The sequence below is a fragment of the Scyliorhinus canicula genome, chromosome 17 (genome assembly GCF_902713615.1).
Source record: "Scyliorhinus canicula chromosome 17, sScyCan1.1, whole genome shotgun sequence".
In the NCBI taxonomy this organism is placed as follows: Eukaryota; Metazoa; Chordata; class Chondrichthyes; order Carcharhiniformes; family Scyliorhinidae; genus Scyliorhinus; species Scyliorhinus canicula.
This window is the reverse complement of record NC_052162.1, coordinates 72,835,894-72,847,420: the sequence shown is the minus strand read 5'-3', so window position 1 is coordinate 72,847,420 and position 11,527 is coordinate 72,835,894.

The window sequence follows — 11,527 nt, the reverse complement described above, 5'->3', positions numbered from 1 at the left end:
AATCTTTACTTTCAAAAATTGGACAGATGTCTTTGGCAGAGCAGGAATCCTTGAAGAATTCTGTTCTTGGATTGAGATGATATAGAAAATGAATGAAAGTGCACCTAATAATGAAATATGGGCACATACTGTGTGATGTGTAATGCACTCAAAATCGCAAAGATTTTTCAAAGTTATGGGGCGGGATTCTCCGCCCCCCCCCAACCGGGTCGGAGAATCGCCGGGGGGCGGCGTGAATCGTGCCGCGCCGGCCGGCGGCCGCTTGCAGTGGCCCCCTCGGCGATTCGCCGGCCCGTGATGGGCCGCCTAGCCGCCCGTTTACGGCCAGTCCCGCCTGCGTACATTACAACAGGTACTTACCGCGGGACCTGGCTGCACGGGCGGCCTCCGGGGTCCTCGGGGGGGTCGCGGAGGGATCTGGCCCCAGGGGGGTGCCCCATGGTGGCCTGGCCCGCGATCAGGCCCCACTGATCCACGGGCGGGCCTGTGCTTATTCCTCCGCGTTGGCCTATTCCTCCACATCGGCCGCTGTATCAGTCCGCGATGGCCAATGCGGAGATGAACCCCCCCCCCCCTGCGCAAGCGCTGGGATGATGCCAGCACACGCTGACACTCCCGCACTTGCGCCAACTCGCGGAGGCCCTTCGGCGCTTGTTGGCGTGGCGCCAAGCCCCTTCCACACCGGTCAGCGCAGCGCAAACCACTCCGGAGCCGGCCGGGCCCCTGAAGGTGTTGTGGATTCCGCACCTTCCGGGCTGCCCAACGCCAGAGTGGTTCATGCCACTTCTTCGCGCCGGAGTGCCCACCCTGCAGATTTTCGCAGAATCCCGCCCATGGCTTCAGAATCTCTTCAAACTCATTTACATAACTGAAAACGTAAATGAATCCCCACAGTGCAGAAGGAGGCCATTTGGCCGACACTTCGTAAGAGCACCCTACCTAGGCCCAATTCCCACCCTAGCCCTGTATCCCACCCAATTATTGGACACTAAGAGGCAATTTAGCATGTTCAATCCACCTAACCTGCACATCTTTGGACTGTGAGAGGAAACCGGAGCATCTGGAGGAAACCCACACAGACACAAGGAGAAAGTACAATTTCCACACAGTCAGAAGGTCAGAATCAAGCCAGAGTCCCTGATGCTGTGGGACAGCAGTGCTAACCACTGTGCCACATTGCTGCCCCAACTTAAGTGAACCAGCACAATTGGTCAGTGTTACAGAACATCATTGTTTATTTTTCCTCACTTGCATTGAATACATAATCCTTATAATAGTTCAGAGTGGAAACCTGGTGCTGTTTTATTAATGCAGCTGAAGATGGGTTATTACAAAATATAAACACTTTTAATCAGAGTCTGATCTTAAACCACTAGAAATGACTTAAAACTACACTATTAATGTAGACAAGTCAGTTTCTTAGTAAATTATTTATATTCTAAATACTTATTTTGTCTTTTAGAAAATGTTACTATTAGTGTCCTTGCATCCATGAACAATCCTTGAATTTGTCCTTGAAATGCCACAAGTAGACTCCATGGTAATTATTTTGATCTGGGTGTGTGGGCAGTTTTATGGATGGGGCCTGTTTCAATTCAATTCAAACCAGGATAAAAGATTGTGAGACCCTGATTGGTGCTGCACGTAATTTGCACTTGACATTCTGCAATATTTTACTTTAGTTTGGCTGAATGTTGAAATGACTCTCACACCTTTAAGATATTTGTCTAGCCTGCAAGAAATGATCGAATGTAACGGCACCCATGGATCAATACATCAGCCAAAGCGGCCAAGCGTGGGTCGACATTAAGCAATGGAAGAAAAGAACAAAAACATACTCAAATTCTAATCAAACCTCGAAGGCAACAACTAAAAACCAGAACCAACAGAGCATAGCACTCTTCTGACAGATCGGCAAACAGGATGTGGACGAGTTATCAGACCGACATACTGCCTGAACCTCTAACTTCAAGGATATGAAATAGGGAGATGGGGTAGTGACAATGTTGTTAATGCTAATACCATAATAACAATAATATTGAAATAGCATTAAGTTTGTAATCATAAGGTAAATTCATAAGACTTATAACAGTGTAAGACTTGAAGTAAATGTATGGAACTCTATATTCATGGGACAAAGACTTGGGAGGAGGTGTAATATCATGGCCTTCTATCCCCAGAGTTAATGCAGAACTGATCACCTACATAGTGATGTGAGGAGGCACATGGCCAAGAGCTAGGGCTAGATTGGTGTTGGCTAGAGATGTGTTAGGATCTGGACATGGAGTTAACTATTTGCCTGTACCCTTTACTATATATATAATTACAACTAGTTATAAAGACTTACTGTTAACATACAGAAAACCACAAAGATTTCCTCGAAAGGCCTAATGGACTATTGCTGTTCCTAGTTTCTATGTCTAACAGGAATTTTCTGTAACCAACACCATTATAACAAACAAAACATTGGTTCAACATTTCATCCAAAAGAAATTGAATGTGAGACAATCTCAGTGGATTTAAAAACAACAGAGATTATCGTTTGTAAAGATAAAATAAATGAGGCAGGTTTTGTTTATATAGATTACTGGCAAGTGCTCGATAAAGTGTTGAATTTGGAACATTAAGGTGCATGTATTGAAAGGAACGTAGATGCATTGTTGGGGAAACGTTCAGGGATAGAAAGCTAAATGTCAGAGTGAGTGATTTTCATATGGTCAGGGTATGGTTAATGGTATGCCTTCAGGATAATTTACTATTTTCTACATACATGAATGATTTAGACAAAACCCTAAGGTCATGATATCACTGTTTGCTGATAGTACAAATTAGCGAGAATGATGAATAGGAGGGAGAGTATAAAATTATAATATTATTAAAAAAACAGAGAAATTAGAGAAATGGATATTTCAATGCAGTGAAATATTTAGTATACTTTAAAAGCATAAAAAGAACCAAATCCTTCAGGCTATGTGAGTTTTATTCCCTCCAGTACTCTTGTTCTCTTCTAACATTCATAGCTTAGTTCAAATAATTCTTTCTCCTGTCAACCTAATGATACTAGGTCTCATAAGGATAGAAAATGATTTCTTAATGAGGGTGACTAAATACCACAAGACAATCTGAAAAATAGAAAACAGGAAACAAAGGGAAGAAATTTGGAGGAATTAAAGATCAAAGAAAGCATTGAGAAGATGGGAGGAACCGACATCTTGGATTGAATTTCGTTGAATATCAATAAAGGGGTTAAAAAAAACAAAAAACTCACCCCCCCCCCCCCCCCATTTGATCCCATTTTCAGATCTTCAGGACTTTCTAAAACATTTTTCAGCCAAAGAATTAATTTTGAGTGCAATCACCATTGTTATATAGGCAAACATGACAGTCAATTTCTGCAAAGCAGGGTCCCAACAATCAGCAATTGGGATGCCAATGGGACATTGGCCTTCCCGGTGACATTGAAGGAAAAAAGTACTCAGGATACTGGGAGAACCCATTACTCTTATTCAAATAGGCGATCAGATCAGGCAGGCTAACCTTTCATCCGAAACTACTGCAGCTTCAAAATGGCAACAATCCCTTCAGTGGAATGGTGGTTCAAATGCTATACCCACTCTGTGGAATGAAACTTGAACCCACAATCTGATGACTAACAAGTAGAAGAACAATCAGTTGAGCCACTTGGCATTTAATTTCTTAGCAGACATGGACTTTATGAAGAGTTAAAAGTTGTTGATTGGAAAAGATGCTTCAGGAATGGAAGAGGAAACCAAGCATTTTGGAGGCAGAATGAAGCAAATATTGGGGACACAGTGGCTCAGTGGTTAGCACTGTTGCCTCATGGCGCCGAGGACCCAGGTGAACAGAAAACAACCTCTCTCTAAATGTCGGAAAGACCAAGGAACTGATCATCGACCTCAGGAAGCGCAGCACAACACAGAACCCCATCTGCATCAATGGCTCCAAAGTGGAGAGGTCGATAGCTTTAAGTTCATGGGGGTCACCATCACCAACAGTCTGCCCTAGTCCACTCACATCGATGCAACAGTCAAGAAAGCCCAACAACGTCTCTACTTCCAATGGAAGCTAAAGAAATTCGGCATGTCTGCATTGACTCTCACAAACGTCTGAAGATGTGTGATTCAGAGCATCCTATCGGGCTGCATCACAGCCTGGTATGGCAACTACTCAGAGACCCCTCCCACCCAGGCATTGCCTTCTTCCAGAATCTTCCATCAGGCAGAAGGTACAGACGTCTGAAGACTTGCATATTCAGACATAGGAACAGCTTCTTCCCCATAGCTACAAGTCCTCAACGGCTCCCCCTCGAACTGATCTGTTCCCTGTAAGAACACTATTCACGATGCCCTATGCTGCTCTTGCTCATGTACTTGCTTTGTTTGGCCCCTTCTTCCGCACTGTAACCAATCACTGTTTGTTGATGTACCATTTGTCAATGATTAATGATTTGTCTATTGATTAATCTTTTTGTCTACTATGTACGTACTGTGTACGTTCCCTCGGCCGCAGAAAAATACTTTTTGCTGTACTTCGGTAAATGTGACAATAAATCAAATCAATCAATCAATTGACCCCTCTGTGGGTCACTGTCTCTGCCTGCGTCTCCCTGCGTCTGAGTGGATCTCATACCCAAAAATGTGCAGGGTAGATGGGTTGATGATGCTAAATTGCCCCTTTATTGGAAAAAAAAGTTTTCATTATAATAAAGCAAATACAGAAATTTTATTTAAGAACAAAAGAGATAGCAATGTCACGAACATCAGGAAAATTAAGTGCAAATATTGGAGCTCCAAAAGGTGAGAGGGAACATTTGATGGTGGGGTTTGCAAGAGACGTGAACTGCATTTAGCTTAATAAAATGTGAAATTTAAACTCAGAATAATATTCTGCTAATATTTATCATGTGTCTCTGCTATAAATGATTATTTATTAAGTACTTCTTAGTCCTTAGCTGACTCTGTGCAAAAACAATATAGGATGATGTTGATTTGTAATCATGATAATGCACTTACCTATGACATATGAGTAAACATGGGACATGATTCAGCAACCCCATTGTGCCCGGTTCAGATTCAAGCACAACGGGTGAACTGAGCATGAGCCCCAACTCTGGCTCCGCCTCGGGCTGATTGCGAGTCACCTGACTCGCTCTGCCCTGGCTTAATTAAATGCCCGGATGCCAGATTCACCTGCCAACCTGGACTCAACAGCCACGCCTGCGAGACCTCGCCATGGCTCCATTTAGCACTGGTACATGTAAACGTGGACCAGGTGTAATGGTACCTGTGGGGAGGAGGGGGGGTGGGAAGAGGGGTCTCACAGGTCATTGGAGACCCTAGATGGTTGGGCACAGGGCAGGGTAGGATGCTGGCACTCTCCCTGGCACCTGGGTACCTTGGTACTACCAGTTTGGCACCCTGACAGTGCAACCCTGATACTGGCAGGGTGGCCTGGTGGCACTGCAGGGGGCCTTACTACCAGAATACCAGTGTTCCAGCTTTGGACTGCCAGGGGCTGGGCCCAGGGGGGCCTTACAAACTGGAAGGATGGTGAGGGTCATGTTCCCAGGAGCATCAACAAGGTTGGGGGATGAGAGTTGGGGGAAGGGGATTCGATAAAGCAGAGGGGTGGCCTGAAAGGGGTGGAGGAAATATCGGATCAGCGAACAGCTTTTCCTGCTGGCGAGATTAGCTCAACAGCAGGAAATCAGCTGTATGCGGCCTCGGTGGGGGGGGGGGGGAAATAAATGGCGAAATGTCGTTGAATAGCAGGGTATTTCTTGGAGCTGCAGCCAATTTTCGACAATGGAATGAATTTTAAGATTCCCGGGGGTAAATTATGTCATTTTATCACTGGTGACAACTATGAATCCAACTTTCATTTTTGACAGGGTGGGTTGGGTTGAGAGTGCAGAAAACTGACAAATCATCTGTTATACTCTGACAGACTTCCCGTTACATTGAGGTGCCGATTGACTTTAATGGAGACAAATGGTTGCACAGTGGTATCACTGCTGCCTCACGGTGCCAGGGACCCAGGTTCAGTTCCAGTCTCGGGTGACTGTCTGTGTGGAGTTTGCACTTTCTCCCCACGTCTGCATGGGTTTCCTCCAGTTGCTGGAGTTTCCTTCCACAGTCCAAAGATGTGTAGGTTCGGTGGATTGGCCATGCTAAATTGCCCCTTCGTCTCCAGGGATGTGAAGGTTAGGTTAAGGGATTGGGAGATTGAGGGGGTGGACAGGTTAGGGTGATCTTTCAGAGGGTTGGTGCAGATGGGCTGAATGGCCTTCTTCTGCACTGTAGGTATTCTATGAATTTATATTGGGTGGGGTATACAACAGTCAGAAAATCTGCTATTGCCAGCTTTCTAACTGTTCCGAAGGTGTAATTTACCCTTTACAACAGTATCAGAATAAAAATTCCAGCAAACACATTTATAAGAAGATGGGGCGCAATTCTCCGCACTCACGACGGTGCGGAGAATAGCGGGGGTCGTAAATTTTTATGGCCACGCTAGTCCGACGCCCTCCCGCTATTCTCCCACCCCACCCCCACGCCCGACTCCCGACACGAATCGTTGCCGCCGTTTTTTTACGGCCAGCAGCAATTCTCAGCTGGCCGATGGGCCGAATTCCAAGCCCTTTACGGCTGTTTTTACGAACGGCAAACACACCTGGTCTGGCCGTTCGTAAAAACGGCCGTAAAGTCCCGATCTTGGCAACCATGGCACCAATTGGCACTGCGATCGGTGGGCACCGATCGCGGGCAGCGGGTCCGATTCCCGTGCACTCTTTGTCCTTCCGCCACCCCGCTGTATCACTTCGCGGGGCGGCTGAGGGGCATCCCGGCCCGCGCATGCGCGGGTTTCACGCAAATGCGCGATGACGTCATCCGCGCATGCGCGGGTTGGAGTCTTCCAATCCGCGCATGCGCGGCTGACGTCATGTGACGCCTCAGCCGGCGCAAACTCTGGCAAGCTGGCTTAACGAAATTCGTTAAGCCCGCGATGCCGGAGTTCACGGCCGCGGCATACTAGCCCCGACCGGGGACCAGAATCGGTTCCCGGTCGGGGAGGGGGAGGCTGGCGTCAAACTCGCCCGGTTTTGACGCCAGCCTTACGATTTCTCCCTGTCTGGGAGAATCGCGCCCATGGTGTTCATAAACAAATGGCCCATTTAAGATTATTTTTATTCCACTGGGGATTGGAATTCCACTGGAGAGGTAATGGCATAGTGATATTGTCGCTGGTTTAATAACCCAGAGGTCCAGGGTAATGCTCTGGGGATCCTGGTTCAAATCCCACCACGTCATACAGTGAAATTTGAATTTAAATAAATTCTGGAATTAGAAGTCCAATGAAGTACATGAAACCATTTTTGATTGTCATAAAACCCAATCACGTTCACTAATGTCCTTGAGGGAAGGAAATCTGTCATGCTTACCTGGTCAGGTCCTCTTACATGTTGTCAAGTCCACCGACACCATTGCAACCAAGCTTGAGGAACAGCGCTTCATCATTCTCCTTGACACTATTTATCCTTGGGTCAGAGTACTGATGTTATGGGTTAGATTTTTTCAGCTCAGTGATAATGGGGTTGGAAGTGGGGAAGGCCAGGAAACTAATTGGGGAGGGGAGGGGAGGGGTGGATTATCATGATAGCTCGCCAATGTTTTTCTGAGGGGTGGGCAGGATCTTCAACTGCACCAAAGAGACGAGCAGTTAATTAAGATGAATAAAAGCCCACTGCAGAGTGATCGCCTGGTTACATGTAGAGGCGTCAATGGAGGTGCCACCTCTGTTGTCTGCTGTGTGTGTCAAGGTCAGAGGTCCATGCTGCAATGATGAGGCCGGAGGCATGTGTGGCATCACGTGCAGCTGCAACAAATCCTCCAGAGGGGTCAGCTCCAAGAGAACTTCGCAACTTTGATCCTAATCAGTTTTAAGTTTTATAACCATCTTGAAGGGTCCCTCCATTTTGAAATGTTCTCATGATCCTTCACTGCCTCACAGCACCGCCCCCTGTCGACGGACTTGCTGAGGCTCCAGAGCTGCTGGCCCTCTGATTGGGTGGACAGCGAATGTGGATACGGCCAAGTAGAAGGCCAACTCTGGGAAGATTATACTGGTGAATACGCTTCAGCAGGTGTAAGCTTAGGGTCTGAAACTGAGGTAAAATTCAACCCTTTAACTTCAGTACCTGCTTCTTACATCAGTAGATGTTGGGATTGATAATGAGCCTGTTGCTGTTGGTAAATGGAGAGTGAATAGGTGGAGAGAAGTCTCTGGGCGCGACTAAACAGAAATGAAACAGAGTCCCACGTGTTTCCTGGTGCAGATGACACCGAGAAAGTTCCTGCTATTAAACGGAACTCTGCTTCATTTCTGTCTTCACTCACCAGTGCAGGAAGAGATTGGGCACCATTTGTAAATGACACATGATCGCTAGACCACCCACCACAGCCTCCAGACCACCCTCCCAACAGACCAACTCACCAATAAGGAGGTCCTCAAGTCCCCAAAACCCCATTTCACAAGGCAGGGCATCCCCGGGCCCAATTCCACCTGAGCATCTTGGCATGGTCATTTGTGTATTGGAGTTTAAAAACCCCCATATCTATGTCTTTTGAATCAAGAACAATTAGTGTCCATTGTATTTAAAAATAAACTAATTGACATCTTTACAATTGTCCCAACATGCTGTGCCTCCAGGGCACCCTGGCATTGCAAGGGTATCTGGGTGGTACTACCAGGCTGGCAGGCTGGCAGTGACATGGTGCCTGGGTGGCACCGGGGATACCAGTGTACTATTTTTCCGAGAGTCGGACCACCCAGGGGCTCCGATCATCTGGGAGAGCCCCCCAAGTGCCGGTACGCCTGGTCCACATTTGTGGAAGCCAGTGCTAAATGGCGCCAACTCAGGGTCTCCGAGGCGAGGCAGTTAGGTTCCCGGCGCTGGGTAGATCCAACATAGATATTTTTAAGTGAGACTAACTGCTCAATTGAATGTGCAAATCTGGGACCCAAACTCAATGGACAGGATCCAGATTGCGATGCCTCGCAAGATCTTGTTAGATGTCACGAGGCTTGAAGAGTGTCACTAAATCTCGCAAAAGGCCTCCTGCACGCTTCATTGCCTCATCGCCTCCCGAATCGGGTGTGGCAAAGCCGATATATCGCGCCCAGCTTCTGCTTTTCTGATAATAGGCTATCCATAAATGTTCATTAAAAGCCCACTGATTCCCTACTTCAGCTGCACTTCCTCTACACCGGCAAGAATTCCCTTACATTTTATTTGTTTCCCCATCTCTGGCATATCGGTTCTGATCATGCAACTTTCAATATCAGCACCTCTGATGTATCATTCTTTTCCTCCACCACCATGGTAGAAAGGGCTCTCAACTGTATTTGACCCATTTCCCACCCTTCTGTTCTGATCCCTTCCCCTCCTTCCCAGAACCACAAGAGGATATCCCATTAGCTACCATTTTCAAGAATATCCTCTTTCTTTTCAGCACCTCCAACCTGACTCTGCAATCAAACACATCTTCACTTCCCCTCCCCTTTCAACATTCTTGAGGGATCATTCCTCCCAAACATCCTAGTCCACTTCTCTCCCTCTCCCCCCAACACTCTGTCCCCGTCCCACAATACCTTTCCATGTACAGGGAGGAGATGTAACACCTGTCCTTTTGCCTTCTCTTTCCTCACTGCCCAAGCCCCCAAACATTCTTTTTGGGGGAAGTAGCTTATTTATTACTTCTTTCAATGAATGTTATTGTACTCACTACTCGCAATGTAGTTTCTTTTACACTGAGAAGATCAAACACAGATTGGGTGACCACTTAGCAGAGCACCTCCGTTCCATGCAGAAGCACGACCCCAACCTTCCAGTGGCCTGTCATTTTAATTCTCCTTCTTGGTTTTATGCTGACATCTCTGTCCTCAGCCTGCCGCAGTGTTCCAGTGAATTTCTTTGTACACTCAAGGAACAGCACCTTTACAGCCTTGCAGACTCAACATTGTCCAACAATTTCAGACCGTAAACTCTGCCCCCACCCACTTTTAATTTCCTTTCGTTTTGTTTTGGGTATTTTGGATTTACTCTTATTTTCACTTTCAGACGTGAGCACACCTGCTCTCGGCACATTCTTGATTTTCCGGGTGATATTTTCCAGAGTTGCCTTCGTCAGGATATTCCAGTCTTGTTGAAAGTTAACGGACAGGTGGCTGAGCTGCCAAATTCCCTCATGGTGGGTCCGGCCATGACAGGGCCGGAAAATCAGGGGCGGGATTCTCCCCTACTCGGCGGGGCGAGGGGTCCCGGCGTAGCGGAGTGGCGCCAATCACTCAGGCGCCGGGCCTCCCCAAAGGTGCGGAAGGAATTCTCCGCACATTTAGGGGCCAAGCCCTCACATTGAGGGGCTAGGCCCGCGCCGGAGTGGTTGGCACCACACCGACTGGCGGCAAATCCGGCACAACGGCCTTTGAAGCCCGCCGCTGACTGGGGGATTCTCTTCCGCCTCCGCCATGGTGGAGGCCGTGGCGGCGGCGGAAGAAAAAGAGTGCCCCCACGGCACTGACCCGCTCATCGGTCGGTGGGCCCCGAGCGCGGGCCTGGCAACCATGGGGGCACCCCCCAGGGTCCGATCACCCTGCGCCCCCCCCCCCCCCAGGACCCCGGGGGTCCGCTCGCGCTGCCGATCCCGCCACCACCAGAGGTGGTTCAAACCACGGCGGCGGGAGAGACCTCTCAGCGGCGGGACTTCGGCCCATCGCGGGCCGGAGAATCGCCGCAGGGGGCTCGCCGATTGGCGCGGAGGGCACGCCAATCGGGGGGGGCGTGATTCCCGGCCCCGCCAATTCCCGGGTGGCGGAGAATTCCAGCCATGGCGGGGGCAGGATTTTCGCCCATCCCGGGCGATTCTCAGACCCTGCGGGGGGTCGGAGAATTTCACCCCAGGTCTTTCCTCCTTTTCTTGTCCCATCAGCATTCTCTTTAGCCATGAAGGACTAACTCTGTCATTCAATCTCTCCTGTTTGCCACCCTATCAAAGACGCGTCCCTTTTCCCTTGCTCAAAACCGATTACGTATGTAGCTTTTCCTAGTTCTGAGGAAAGGTTACAAACTTGACATGTTAATTCTGTTTTCATCTCCACTGATGCTGCGAGACCTGCAGAGTATTTCCAGCATTTTCTGCTTTTTTTAGTATTGTCTCTCATTCCTTTATTTGCTGTTATGTGGCATTGAAGCTATTAACTCCCTTTCTGAGAGTGGCATATTGTTCCTTCCTTCCCTTTTCCAGTCCTGCTTTAGGAGTTGCCCATTTGGAAATTGTTAAAACGTGAACCTCTCTTTGTTACTTACAAATGTTTCTTTAAAATAAATTTAGAGTACCCAATTATTTTATCCAATTAAGGGGCAATTTAGAGTGGCCAATCTACCTATCCTGCACATCTTTGGGTTGTGGGGGTGAAACCCACGCAGACACGGGGAAAATGTGCAAAC